Source organism: Larus michahellis, chromosome 8, assembly GCF_964199755.1.
Source record: "Larus michahellis chromosome 8, bLarMic1.1, whole genome shotgun sequence".
Lineage (NCBI taxonomy): Eukaryota > Metazoa > Chordata > Aves > Charadriiformes > Laridae > Larus > Larus michahellis.
In genome coordinates this window covers 40,549,991-40,565,148 of record NC_133903.1, presented here as the reverse complement: position 1 = coordinate 40,565,148, position 15,158 = coordinate 40,549,991, and positions in this window count along the sequence as shown.

The window sequence follows — 15,158 nt, the reverse complement described above, 5'->3', positions numbered from 1 at the left end:
AGTACATGGGAAGACAAAGACTTCTTTAAGACCATCATTAGTTATTCTGTTTTCATAGAAATGTTCATTAGAGAACCTACCCACCTGGTTAAATAATTATAATTAAGAATTGGTAATCTCCTTTGCATTTTTAACTTGATCTTCAGGATGTGTGTGCATAGCTAAAAGAGCCTTGTTTGGCCATCTTACTAGCTTTTCTTTTTGTTTTGAATTGTCAAGCAGATTTAAATGCTGTGTTTTGGAACTGTATACCCCAAGAATGATTTATAGAAAGATAGGTTATTAAAAAAAAAAAAAGAAAGAAAGAAATCAACCCAGCAATTATCTCTGAATTCATTAACTGCACACTGGCAGCAAGAGGTTATATAAGCCATTTACTGTAATGCACAGTATGGAGTTAAAACAAAATGTCACTGGAGCCTGATTTCTCTGCCCTGTCTGTGGTAGTCACTGCAGACACTCAGACTGCGGGAGAACACTTGCAGAAAGGTATCGTTTCCATGTCACGGTATGGTATTACTTGGAAATGCTGACAATAAACGTGATAGTGTCAGTACTCTTGCTCCCAGCCATCATGTGGGGAGCTGGTGGGAAACCCGACCGAAATGTGTGCATGTGCCTGTCTGCTGCGAGGCTGCAGGGAAGGGAGAGCATCACTTCTCTATGCTCGTGGTGGCTGGCATGGGGAGGGCTCACCTCTGATAAACCACAGCGATGGGAAGAGCTTGGCAGTGGCATAAATATAATCTGTAAACAATTAAGCAGCTACTGCTCATTCAGGGCAGTTTTGAGAAGCAAAGGAAGTCTGCAATCAGTTATATCTCCAATTACCATAAAAATATATTAGCCATTCATTCATTTATTAATGATTCATCAGTTAACCACACATAATGAGCAAATAATTAGCAATGCTGTACGGTTGCCAAAATTGAAGAAGTGTTGGCATTTTAAAGATGAAAGGTTGCATTTATGTAAAAAGTCGGGTGGTGATAAAGTTAATACAGAAGATAATTATAAAAGTGGCTGTCCTATTTTAGAGACTGAGGTCCCACAAAACTTGCCTAATTGAACTGAAATTAATATTCTTCAAAAGCACGCATGTTACTGCATACTAGCTGCTGCATTTACTTGGAGATCTCCCTTCAGTAAGGTACGTCGCACAATACAAGTTAATAAAATGCCAGACAGCAAGACTGCGTTCTTTGTTTGCTCGGTTCAGGGCCTTGTGGAAAACAATAAATTGCATTCATGTCAGCCGAGGCCCATCCCTTTGCTAATTACCGTTTGGTGCTGAAATGACTTCTGTGAAATTGGGAGCATGAAGAAACACACAGCCGTACAAGGGAGGCTTTTCAGACTACGGCAGTAAATGTGAGATAGGCCTTAGGCGCACAGATGTTAAAACAGTGAATTCCCCTACAGATTACACTAATGGAAACCCTGTCAGGGTAAGTCAAATCCGGGGTCTGTGGTCAAAATCTAATTAATGTTCCTTTACTTAAAAAGAATATGAATGCCTGGAGGTGATGAAGAACATATAAGAAACTCGCTTGTTTGTAAAATTGCTCGTGCGGATGGCAAGCGCTGCTGAGCCATTCCTTACGAGGTAACACCTGCTGGAGGAGCTGCTTACGCTGCTTGGTGCAGCGGTGTGGTCACTGGGCTCGACCTCTCTTGGAAGTCCTACATGAAAACGGCTGTTTGTGCCTGGGCCACCTCCCCAGTGGACAGTCATCGCTGTCATTAAACACCACCTCTTCATTCAGAGTGACCGAGCAGTGTCGGCATCACTGTTTAGGAAGCACTTGTAGCTGAAGACATAAGAAAGGGCCAGCTCCTCTTTGTGCGAAAACAAAGGCTTGCCCATTTAGGTTGAGCTTGAGGACACTGCTGGGGCTCTTACAGCGCTTTCACAGCTGCACTGTGCATGGCCTGCGCAATAACAGAGGAAATGAATTTATAATGCAACAATCTCTTCGTTTTCACAAGCACAAAAATTCCCCTAAATACTTAAAATAACACTCAGAGTGGGACAGACCTTAAATTTTGAATAAATGAAACCCTAATCCAGTGTGTTGCTGAAACAAGCTTGTTATTAAAGAAATAAATTTGAAACAGCAAGTGGTCTGAGAATTTTGGATTTAATTATTTAAATCTACTTAAGATAACTCTCTAGCACTGTGTTTGGGTTTCCTGTTGAGAGCATGTTTTCCAGGAAAGGTAACCCACCCAGTGCCTTGGAAAGATTAACCTTCTCATGCAACAGTGGTTTAAGCAGTAGAGACAAATAATTATTATTGTAATAAGGCAAGATATTGTATGGCAACCTGGTGATATTTCCTGGATGCATACTGTCATGAAAACTGCACAGAGCTGTTTGGGAATTTGGAGAGACCACTGCTTTCCTTGGATAAATGGTGCACGTAATGTGGCTCCAAATGCTCTTCAGGTAAGAGAGAGAGTAGTTCCCTTAGTATTGTCACAGAACCAGCCACGACTAACTGTACCTGAACTGGCAGGATTGCAATTTTAAGCTAATTTGAAGTATTATATATTATTTAATAGATAAATGTTGGGAATTGGACTTTGTTCATTGGTGATTGCTATACTTTAGTTAAAATCTACTATTTCATCTTTAGAATCCAAGATTGTCTCCTAATGTGGCACAGATCAAGAAGGATATAAATCTGTCTTTTCTTTTGTAGGGCCATAACAGGAGCTTCCTGGATCCTGGGTCTGCATTTAGGGTAAGAATCAGACAAATATATTCAAGATGTCCCTGATCTGCATAAAACCCAGGAGAGGGATAAGATCCAGGGAGGTGTTCCTTGTCCCCATCCACAACCCAGGCACACGGGAAGTCGACTTCCCCCACAGCCAGGAGTGAGCAGGGGAGACAGCTCTGGCTTTGAGTCACATTTCCTTCCCCTGGGCTTGTGCTGGGACAGAGGGATGCGGCCATGCTGTGTGCTGGCTCGTCCTTGCCACTTAGCTTGGCTCCTGCAGGGCAAGCATGCTGTACGTATGCTGGGAAGAACGGGAATGATGTTTTTGTGTTTGGATATCCTCACAAGTAATCATTTATGTCTTCAGGGCAGGATGCTCATCCTAACCATTTTCTTTCAATATATTCTCTCTGCGTTGTCTGTGTTTCCCACACAGCTCTTGGAGGGGGTTACTTGCTAGTTTGGGGGCCAGACTGTTGCTGAGTATTGGAGCACTCACTCTGTCACTCATGTTGGCTGCTACGGTTCGTGCCACTCGCTGCCACAGGGATGAAGCCTTTCAGCTTTCCTGATGCTACTGAGATTGCTTTTATGTAACTGAATTTGTCCTTTCTGTCATGCATAAGGGTTGTGTCTTAGGGAGCATTCAGCTTTCTAGCCAAAGTTCGTGGGGACAAAAAAACGCAAATCCAGACTTTCAATGAATCTAGTTAAATGGTTCAATTAATACTCGCGGGCCTAATGATCAACGTAGCTGTGTCACCATCTGAATCCAACACCACCAACCAGTTCAAGAGCTGGTGCTCAGTTCAGCACTGGGTTGTCTAAAAATTCACAAGAAGTGTAAGGATGATGTTCAATCAAAATCCAGAAGATTTGCCTGATTGTCCTCATTCAAGCATACTTACTGACTTACCTTGTGGTAATTAGCAATATTTCCTTTTATAAACAGTATTTTATTTTCAGGAAAAGGTAGTCCTGCAAATTTTTTTTCTTAAGAAGTAACGTCTATATGTTACATGAGGCAGATGTTAGTTTAAAGCTTAGCTTTTGCTTAAGAGAGATCTTTCAGTCCACTGAAAGGGGTTGATTAGTGTCCTCTAGCTGAACCATTTTTTCCCTCTGTTGCTTTGACCCATTGATTTAATTAAGGTCTAATAAAGAGAGGGCTGAAAGATTGTTAAAAATCCTTTTCTTTTTTTTTTATGGATCTGACCTATGCTAGTCTGTCAGTGCATTTTTGACTTGCACATGCCCTCTTTAATATGTAAGCATACGGATACAGAGGTTGTCTTCCTTAGAGCCAGGGGCTTTTTTTCCCTCAATGGTAGATCAGATTTAATTTTGGTTTTAACCAAAACAAATGCTTTTCTGGAGACCTTTTATTTTGGTGAAAATAAGTAATGAAAAAATAACCAAAGCAAGTCACAGTACCAAAAGGAAAGACCTTAGAAAGCTTAGTGTTGACCCTTTCTTTCTCTGTTTCCTTTCCCATCTTGCCAGCAGAGAAAGAGTAATGAAAACTCTGGTTTTGCTTTCCAATTAAGTAATAAGAATGGATTGAAGCTTATGAAACTGGAAGATTTTTCATTGAAAATGCTTGCTACTTTGCAACTTTGTGTCTTGCCTAGGTCGGTGTTAATGCTCAAAAAAATACTTCACACTGCTTGTCATATTGCCAGCCTCCCTTTTCCTTGCCCTTCTCCTCCCACCAGCTCTGCAGTTTGCTGCTCTTGGGTCAGAAGAGCTTTTCTCAGCATGCTAATTTTGCTGCTGAGCAGGTTCATCTGTATCTTGTAAAAGGGAGATTACCACAAATGTGCCACCTCTCCACACTCTGCTTCTGCTGTAGGAGAGGACTTCTGGCACTGGAGGTCCCAGTGCTATCCCGGCTGCGCAAGGACCGCTATGACGGTCTTCAGAAGAATAAAAAAGGGAAAAAAAGCCCCAGTTGCAACTTCAAGGAATGGCTCTAATGTGTTCTTCATAGCTTGAAAGAACAGCATTGGTATCCACAGTGGCAGTTTGTGACTCTGAACCTTCTTAGATGGCTCTCATGCTCAGATTTCCATGCTGCAACTTGTTAGCCGGAGACCTAACAGCCTGCGGGGCTGCGGCAGGTTTGCAGTACAGCAGGATGTGCTTTAACATAAAAATCTGCTTAGTGGTGGTGTGATCCCAGTACTGGCTGGGCACTGGCAATTAAAACTGGATGAGAATAAGCCACCTGGACTTCGGAACTCCTGGAATGTGACATACCACTTGCTGAGGGCCATCCCTAGCCAGGAAGGTGCTAAAACAGGTGTATAAATCCTACTGTGTTCAATGGGATTTGGGCACCTTCTTAAAAGTTAAGCGCTTGTTTAGAGAGTTTCCTGAAGGAAAGCCTGACAATTGCGCCCAAGAGTAACTTTGAAATTAATTTTAATTTACTCATCATTACCAGCTCTCATGAGTCTGTGTAAAAATGGTTTAATTTTGAATAGATGAAAGACTTCTCAGGCCCTTGGCTTTCATGTGAGTGCCCTTCCTAGATGCCCAGCATGCTGCTGAGCTAAAGCAGCCCTGCTCAGCCCTGCTTTTATTCTAGGTTGCTCTGTGGTCCCGCTGGGGCTGCAGTGCCAGTCCCGCACTCTGCAAAGCAAACTGCCCTGCCAGCAGCTGAAATTGCCCGACTGCGCCTCACCAGCCATATCCCATCTGAGGAAATCTCTGCAGGCAACAACAGAGGAAGAGAAAGTCCATGCTATATTTAGTAGGTGAGTGCAAAGGAAAGTTAGGGGAGCGAGAGAGGGGGAGAGGAGATTTGTATCCAAATGGAAGAGTCAGCTGGACCTCCCACTCGGAAACATAGCAGGCACCAAGTCATTTTGTGTCATGGGAGTCAGAAAGCTTCAAGAGCTTTTTCTTTTAGGAATTTTTTTCCTTTATAACCCTTTCTTACAACAAAGTTTGAGGGTTGAAAATAAATCTAACTTTACGCTTACAACCACCAGTCTCAAAGGAAAACCAAAATCCAACAAACTCAAATTACTACTTAATTCTGTATGTGAACATGTTTACATGCATCATCTACTTAAGGCAAGCAGGACTGTGTCCATGTAGCCGAGAGTTATTTTATTTTTTTGCTCAAATGCATGGTTAATTAGGCAGTGGATGATACCACTGTTTTGTAGCTCTTGGAAAGACTAAATTTGCAATTAAAACATTTTAAAGGCTTTCTTTTGGAGAGTCCTTAGTAATTACGATGAAGTGCGTGTACATTTCCATATATAAAGGTACTGGAGCAGTGGTAGCTGATGTAGTAGTTAAGGTCAGGTAGAAACTAGCCTTGCATTTAGAGTCTTTTTTCCAGTACCTCACAAAAAAACCTCCCTAAATCTAAATTAATCTTCCAGAAATGTGTGGGAAATTTGGTTTATGAGGGGAAAAAAGATCTTGCATTATTACCATAGTCTATCAGTCTTCCCTCAGCATGATTCCATTCGTTTTGCGATGCGTGGCTGTTCAGCATTGCTGCGACTGAACTTCAGAAGACTTTTGCTAGAATAAGGCATATCATGGAACTGGGGTGCTCCCACCAAGGCAGGCGCAGGGCCTCAGCCCTGCCTGGCTGCAGCCCGGGGGCTGGGGGCAGATGTAGGTGAAGCTCTTGCCTGGCCCACGAGAAGGAACTTGGGGACAGCATGGTGCTCAAGGCAGCTGCGACAAACCTGGGAGCAAACCTGGCTCCGCTGTTGTGTCCTGCTGCAGCGCTGCTGTGGCCTGCTCCCCTCCCCGAAACCCCCCGCTCTGGGCTGCAGCTTCCCTCTCTGCTTCCTGAAGCTGTTCCCTCCCTTGCAGTCTTGGTTCCTCTCCTCCTTGCCAAGTACACTGACTCCAGCCTGATCTGAAAGTTAATTTTAACAAATAACATCTTGGACTGAGCCAAGTTAGGATCTGGAGATAGGACACGCTGCGGGAAGGGAGCGGGGTTGGGGGGGTGTAAGAGAGCATGAACGCTCAGCCTTGTAATATGTGTGAGAGCTGATGCTCTCTGAGCAATCGAGTGCTTATTATTATTTCTCTTGGATAGGTCACCTGGGAGTGGAGGAATTTTTCATTTTAAATTAAAAAGAAATCTTTTATAATGCTCATTTCTGAAAGGAAAAAAAAAAACCACCACCTCATCATGGAAGCAATTAGATGGAGGACACATTGAAAGGAGTGATTAGTTGTTAATTTTTTGAGCTGTTGGCCCTGACAGAGGGTTTTTTTGTCAAGGATTTTTTTTTTAAGGTGTCTTTCATATGCCTATAGTCCAAGGTTACTTCTCATTCAATAGCAATTACCATATGTCCATTACATGCTAGAGACTGCTTGAGGTGGATGCAGTGGTCCCCATCAGAGCGTGTGCCAAGTCGAAATGCCAGCAGCTGTGTGAGCCACAGGATAATTGTTCCTATCTGCTTCTTCTGTTTTCCAAGTCCCAGTAAATGTTCTAGGGAGTAACTTCCCCCTTCCTTGACGCGACCTGAAAGTACAGCCCTCCGGTTTGCATTTCAGGTTCCAAGTCAGCCGTGTCAAGATTTGAACAAGAATCAAGGAGGATAATGGGTCAAATGTAATTAAGAGGTAAAACTACTGGTGAAATAGCTGCGCATTTCAGTTTTCTTTTTTTCTGCCCATCAGATTACAAACCTCAGTCCCACCACCACTTAAAAAACTAATCTGTAACTGCAAACGCTGTATAACTGCTCTATTGTATCAGATGGAAACCAACTAACCAGACACCACAATACAAAAAAATAAGCATATTGTACCTCAGAAAAATATGGGGCTGAAAACACACAAAAAATGCAGTCTTGTTAAAAAATTGACATAATCCAGTAATGGAATGAGTAGGGAAACTTGAATGGATCAGAGTCAAAAAACACTCTGCTTAATTCTTGGGGTTTTTTATTCGCCATTCAGCTTACATCAGTGTTAACATCTACTGAGAAATGCAGCCATTTACAATTTGCAGTTCAATGTGTTACTTTAATTAGTATGAAAATTAAAGGGCAACTATAGGCCAATGTGAATGATTATGGAAATACATGTGCATCACATGCAATGCTCTCATTTAATTAATCGTCTTGTAAACTATATCGAGCACTTTAAGTCAGTTGCTGAGTATAACAACTCTATTTTAAATAACCACTTAATACTTAACAGGATGTGGAGAAAACACTATAGCACACGACTGCTTCTCAAGTTTCAGTGTCTGAGATTTTTTAAAGCTGACCCAAGTCAACCCAAAGAATGTTTAACACCCCATGTCTGAACACAAGAAACTCTGTGATGTGCAGACATTCAATTACATTTTTTTAAAAGTGAGAAACATTTTGTAAAATAGTGACTTTAGAAAACTAATTGGCAGCAGCAAACTTGAGAGTGAAGGCCAAAGCTAGAGGGGACCTTTTACTACAGTAACTCTAGTCAAGGAAAATGAAAATAAAGGCATCTTTGTTTCTCAGTCAAATTAGCTGATTAAGAAATAAAACATTTTAACATGCTTTAAATACAGCATTAATTATTTATATGAAAAAAATTAAAGCCAGGTTCCATGAATTACACTTTGTGTGTGTGAATTGAACGTTACGGGAATAGTAATCCTTTTACATTCATGCCTTACTTCATTAGGCAAAAGTAAAAATTAAGGGCTCTATTCATTCAAAAAATTTTTATGCATTCAGGTCACACTTTTTCTATGGCCTTTTTTTTTTAAGAGTACAATTTACGGCACAGATTTTTAAATATGATTCAGAAAAAGCGAACTACTTCTACCGGATGGGTTCTAGTAAATGGATGTGTTTAGAAAAGGACAATGATACAGTGGTGGGTCTTGCTTGTCATTAGTGAAAAGGCCCAGAGTAAGTCGTATTGTATGATCTCAAAGCTGCTGTAATAACATAGAAAATCAGATGCATTACCGATAGGGAAGCTCTGAACTCTGTGATTCCTTTTTCCTATAGATTGATTACTAAATAATTCCCCCCCCCCACCCCACCATTGATTGTTTCCAATGACTGGGCAGTACTTTGTTCAGGTGAATGAAGAACACAGGTTATTTACTTGGGCAGGTGTGTTCAGGGATGTACTTTTCTATTTTCCATATATGCCCATTTTAGCCATGGTGTGTCCCGTGCTTGGGTCCCTGGGAGCAGAATCCATCCACTGAAGCTGCACTGATCTGTAGTAGGATGTGGTTAAACTTTGTCTGGGATCATCAAAGCCGCCTGTCTGCTCTTTGAACGCAGACCCATGAGGTAAGGAGCTGGTGAATTAATTAATTGCTTTGCTAACACCTATGTGAAAAGAAATACGAACTCTGGTTTGTTTCAGCTTCTTTCCTTGGGTGTTTTGTTGTTGGTGTTGTTTTTACTGACTGAAGAGAGGAACAGCTAGAACTGTGTGATGATCATCTTTAACTTCAAAATAATTAAAAGATTCACTTAACATTAAAATAATAACTAAGAGAGAGAGAGAGAGAAGGAAAAAACCCAAATCCAAGCAAGAAATTACAAAAAAAAGGTATTACCCAGAAGCTTGCAAGTTGTCAGATGGCTGACTTTAAATAAACTTTTGGGAAACAAAATATTGGGAAATGGGACAAAGCGTCAGATGGTTGGGTAAGATTGATGTATTTAATAGTTTAGTTAATATGGATCAACATCTGCCTTTAGTTACATCTGCACAACCCCCTGACTTCAGCAGAGTTCTACTTTTGGAACCAAGTTTGGACCAATGTTTTTAAATAGGCCCTGGTGCAGTATATCTGCAGAGAGCCTGTGCTGCTCAGTGCCGGTGTAACCAGGCAGCTCTGGAGAGAATGGGTAATACAATATGTTATTGTTTCTTGTGTAATTTTTAAAATACATTGAGGAGTAATATATTTTTTTATAATAGGGTGCTCCCTGTCTCTTTAAGTAACTGTCAGATGTAGGATGTCCTCGTGCCAAAATGCTACAGTCTGCTCCCTCTGTGCAATTGTTAATTAAATCCATCCCTTATTGTAGAGCCTGCCTAGTCTCCTACCCGTTCTGCTTATCTGTGATACCAGATGATGCTCAGTAATTCATGGCCAACCTACTCCCACCTTCAATAGGGCCTCCTGTGCACTGACCTTAACCAGCTTCACCTTTTCATTATTCCCAAAGAGAATGGAGCCCCGGAGGCAAGAGTTTTATCAACTTTTCCTGTTGACCAGATGATGGTTCAGTGATAAATAAATGGAGTGTGCTTGAGCTGGAGGCCTCCCACACACCATCACCTCCCTGCCCCTTTCCGGCTCCCGCTGCCCACCTGGACGCAGAGCTGTGCAGGGAAAGGGGACTGTCCTCAAAGGGCACCACAGGCTGCACTGCCGCTGGCAGGTAAAAACCGCTTTTGCCTATCCAGGTGATGTTACTCCGCCAGTCATCATGTCAGCTGAAAACTTTCTGTGCTTGGTACTGAGCTATGCCACCTGCAAATCTCTTCACTCCACTGGTAAGGCTGCTATACAGGAGCTGGTAGGAATATTTTCATAGCTGACAAGCTGTTTCCCATGAACAGTGTCAAAGATTTAAAAGCCACTTCTGCAAATGGGACTTTCTGACAAATATAGACTAAGCAAATCTTTTATTATTACCACATGGCTAGAAATACTCCTAGAGTTCTCCTGGAAATGGGTACTGTACCAGCAGAAAGCAATATTCTGTTGGCCTGTGCATTGCCTCAAGGGTATTTACTATGGTAATAAGATCAGTAATTCATCTCCTAAAATCACTGGGAGTACAAATGCTTATTTAAGTAGATGGTATCTTGATTGCAACTGAGTCAGGAGAGCTCTTAAAGCTGCCTGTTTAGGCTACAGATCTTCTGTTAAAGGTAAAGGGCTGGTGGTTCTTGGTAAACACAAGTACATTGTGTTTCACAGCTACCTTACATTTTCAGCAATTCACAGTAGAGGCACAGCACATCCCTTGGCAAAATGGGTGGGTACAAATATGTCAGGAAATTATGCCTATTGGGTTGTGGGGGTTTTTTTGCTTTTTCCTTTCCATAGCAATGTAATTGAAAGTGAAATAAATCTCTCTCCGTCTCCAAATGGCTGGTTAGAACAAAAGAGAAAGAAAGTCACACTCCAGCAGCACATGGAGCCATCTGAACCCTGTTGTGCTGGGGGATGCAGCACCAACATAAATTAAGAGCCAGCCTTGGCCCAGAAAAATAGATCTGGGAGTAAAAAGATTTGCTTTATCACAGAGTAGGCCAGTGTTAGAGAAGTATTCTATGTTCTTGAGACTCTTGCAGCCTCTTGCACCTCTTGCTTGCAAACTCAATGGGCCTCTTCTCTGGAAGTCCTGGAGGCAGAAGCCTCCAGTCTTGCTCAGCTGCTTTTTGTTGTTTACAAAGCTGAACAAGAGACACCATGGTTTTATGGCAGAGACATCAAAATAGGACCCAGTTTCCATTCCCAAACTCTGCTGCAGGAAGTCTTCACAGAAAGGATGATATAATCTAGAAATACAGATTCATCAAATTGTTTTATTTGATGAAAACTACTGTTTGACCTCTGAGAATCCCAAATCAGTGCCCATAGCCCTGTGCCAGGAAAGTCTCAGGTGGTCCATAGTGATTCATATTGGTGATGTGGCATTGAAGGTGAATCACAGAAAAACTGAGCTAGAGTGCCTAGAACAGATGTTCTCTAGTTTGCCAAGAAGCCCGAGGCCTTAATGAGGACATGTGGCTGAAACGGAAAGCATTAACAGTTATTCTGCAGAATGTTGTTCTGTACTTTAACTTCATCAATACTGTTCCTTCTTTGCACAGTTATTAAGCTAAATATCACTGAGGCATGTGCAAATTTGACGAGAGAAATATTTGTTTGCGCTCTCGATATATTTCAGAAATTAAAGATTTTTCAGTAGGCACAATTCTGCCTCGTGAGCCAGAATTTTCATTCTAATTTTTTCTACAGTCATGGAGCATAACAAACACCAGCTTGATCACTGTTGTCAGACAGAGTATATATGCAAATGAAACCAATAAATTTTGCTAAAGTTCTCTGAATTCCACCAGAATGTATGGAATTGTCTTTTGTTAGTTAACAGCACTTAACACTTATGTAGCAATTTCCATCCTCAGTGACAAGCTTATTAATCAATGCAACACCTCTGAAAGGAGCATTGCTATGTATTCCTATTAGAGTGTGAAATTTAAAATGTATGGATGTGCTCTGAAGTGTTGGTCAAATAGCTGAAGAAACCTGGGTTTCGAATTTGGGAGTTTGTGGTTTCTGTCCCATGATTAGGCCAGACTCCTTTGACACACAGACCCCTTTATGTGTTTAATAGATCACGCTCTGCTGGATTTAGAGCCACACTTCAGCGTGGCCATGCTCTGACTTTGAAATGTGGCGATAACACAACTGGTTTTTATAATTGCTGCCTAGAGGACCTGAGATGGGGATATGGCACACTGCTGCGATTTGCTCTTTGCAGCTTTGTTAAGACTCGAAGGAGCTGGAAGGTGTGTTTCCAATGCACAGTAAATAGGGTTGTGCTAAATGACCCCTGTCTTTTTTCATGCTAATAGGTGTGACAGTGTTGGGCTAACAAAGAAGTCAATCCTGACATAGCGATGATAATTTTATCTAGAGTGAAATCCATTGAGTTCCCTCACCTCTTTTCTGTGCCTGCTATTGTAGGACACTAATGGTACTGCTGATCTGCTCTCCTTGCAGCCAAGAAAGTGTCAGATGAGAGTATTTTCTGCCTGCTACATCCCAGGAAAAAAATGTATGTTCTATCCAATAAGCTTGGTTTGGGAAATGAGTTTTGTTCAGTGTTACTAGGTCTGCAGAAGCCACCAGGCAAGTGCAGTGAAAAAGGCCTCCTATAAAGGGCATAATGAAAGACAAACCATTTCAGTTGGTGACTAGAGGCATATCAATAAAGATCACCTCCTGCATATATCAAGTGATTGATAGCAAGTTTTAGAGCTTTTTCAGTTCCCTGGTAGTGCCATCCAGCTGCAATAAAACACATGGATTTCTCTGATACCCTTCCAGATAAACCCCTCTCATGCTGCATGTAAGATGAGCTTCAAGAATTAAAAAAAAAAAAAAAAAAAAAAAGGGTACAGAGAGTTATTACTTTTAAGTAGCTCAGTCCATTGCTTTTAAGGGTGACAATATCTAAACTATAGCAGGGGGGAACTGTTAAACATCTTGTTGCTTTGCTCTGTTGGTAGGCAGTCTCTGAGACACTGTCAGCAACCTGATGTAAATCGGCCTGCTCAGGGGTAACAGCCAAGGACGTGCCCTGTGAGCCAGGCAAGGAGCTTTTGGGATGCCTGGAGGGGAGGTTTAGATGAGAACAGCTACCTAAAAATTCATACTCCTCTGGCAAGCTCAGCAAGCGTAGTCCCTGGTGCTGGGTACCTTGACAGGACAGACCAGGGCCGTGATGGCTCCCATATACCTGCCTCCAAGGCATAGGCTGTGGTCCCATTCTCACTGCCTGTCTCCTTGATAGCTAAGTTGCGGGTACTGCCCATGGTTTGGGGTGGATGCTTGTAGCTGCTCCTCTCCCTTGTGGATGCTGTGTCTAGCCCCTCAGTGCATCTGGTGCTCAGTCTTGTGCTGTTAATATGAACCAATTGCTCATGTTTAAAAGGACTCTGTGTTCTAAGGATTTGTGCATCCAGACGCTGTGAAACCTAAAAGCTATGGAAGCATTATATGAGTTTTTATGACCAAATCTGTACCTGTTTCATTGCCTCATGCTCATGGAAGTCTTGTGTTAGCTGTTGGGAGCCCACAAAACTTGGAGAAATTAAGGGCCTTCTGGGAAACTCTTACTGAGATGAATTTTGTAGTTAGATGCTGTTCCTTCTCACCAAAGAAGGAAATGCAGGTTCATGAGACGCCAAGACCTGGGAAAGCTCTTTGAAAAAAACAAGGTTGATCTGCTTCATCCACACACAGCCTGTTTAGAAATCGGTTCCAGCTACAAGGCTTGGGTCTGGATCTGGGTCCAAGTATACCTTAGTTCAAAGGTGAGATCGTTATCCTGCTGATGTCAATGTGATTTCTATCACTGCCTTAACTAGACGAGGGTCTACACTGTGTTTTAAACCACAGAGTTTTAGTTTGACCTATATGTAATGTAAAGATGGGCATTAACAGGGAAGTATGAATTTCTGGAAGTGTCTCTCAGTAGTTCTTATTAAATTCACTACTCCAGCATAACGTAGCTTTCTGTTCTAATCATAGCATTGCTGTACTTGGGCATGGCACATCAAAGGGGTTACCTTGCTCTCGTAGCAGAATCCTCCTTAGGTTCACTCACTCTGGGGACCCACACCAGATTTCTCCAGTTCTGCGCACAGGCCAGATTTTCAGCTCCCTTTTAATCTTTGGCAATTTGAATTTATATGGAAAACTTACAGGTGACAGTCTGGCTACACGGAGACAAGTAGGATAGAAACCATGTCAGAACAGTCCCTGAAAGTCCTACGATGTGCTTAAAGCATTTCAAGAGAACCCTTGATCCAAAGTATCAAAGGGTTACAGTAAGATCAAGAAGAATTAAAACTGATGGTGTGCCAGAAATCACGTGCAGCACAAGGTCATTACTCACCCTCGTTAAAGCGGTCTCAGTACTGTGGCCTGATCTGAAGCTTAATTGAAAAGTTTCAAATGATGCATTATAACGAAGACAAGACAGCCACTGCCCATTCCACGACCTCTGCTAAAAAAGGCAGATCGGTAATAGGGCAGAAATCTAAGCAATTGCTTGAGGATAATCAAGGCCTAATGAGGTATCCACTTCAGTCTTTCAAAGGCAGAGGAACTTCTCCCTGATGCTGGAGAGAAAGCAAGGGCTGATGTGAGCAGGTTCCTGCATCCAGGGAACAGGCCACCTGGCCAGGGTAGTCATGGTCCTCGGCAGTGGAGGGAATACAAAGGGCAATGCCATATCTGTAGTTTTCAGTTGTACAAAAGTTTTAGTGCCATGGCCTAGGACAGCCTCCTCTCAGTTGCCTTCTTTTGCAATCATTTTCTGTTACCACAGACCTTGACCCAAAATGATCATAAGGAGCCAATCAGGTCTGAACTATTAGTTGTGTTAGGAACCAAGACAGTGACAATAGGAGATAGCTGACTGCTGATTTTATCAATTTTCCCTAAAAATTCACAAAACCCCCAAAACCCGTTGATGTTCCGTTTGAGCGTGATAACAAACTGCAAGTCATAATTACCCAAAGAAATCAAGTATCTCTTCGGCATCTTCCCCTTTTTTTGTTTTATTATCTGTTCTAGCAGAGAGGTCAGTGCCCATATCCACACATTTATCTCCACATCCAGCTGCCAAATTGTGAAAGCTGCTCTTCCTGGGCTACTGCTTGGGCAGCTGT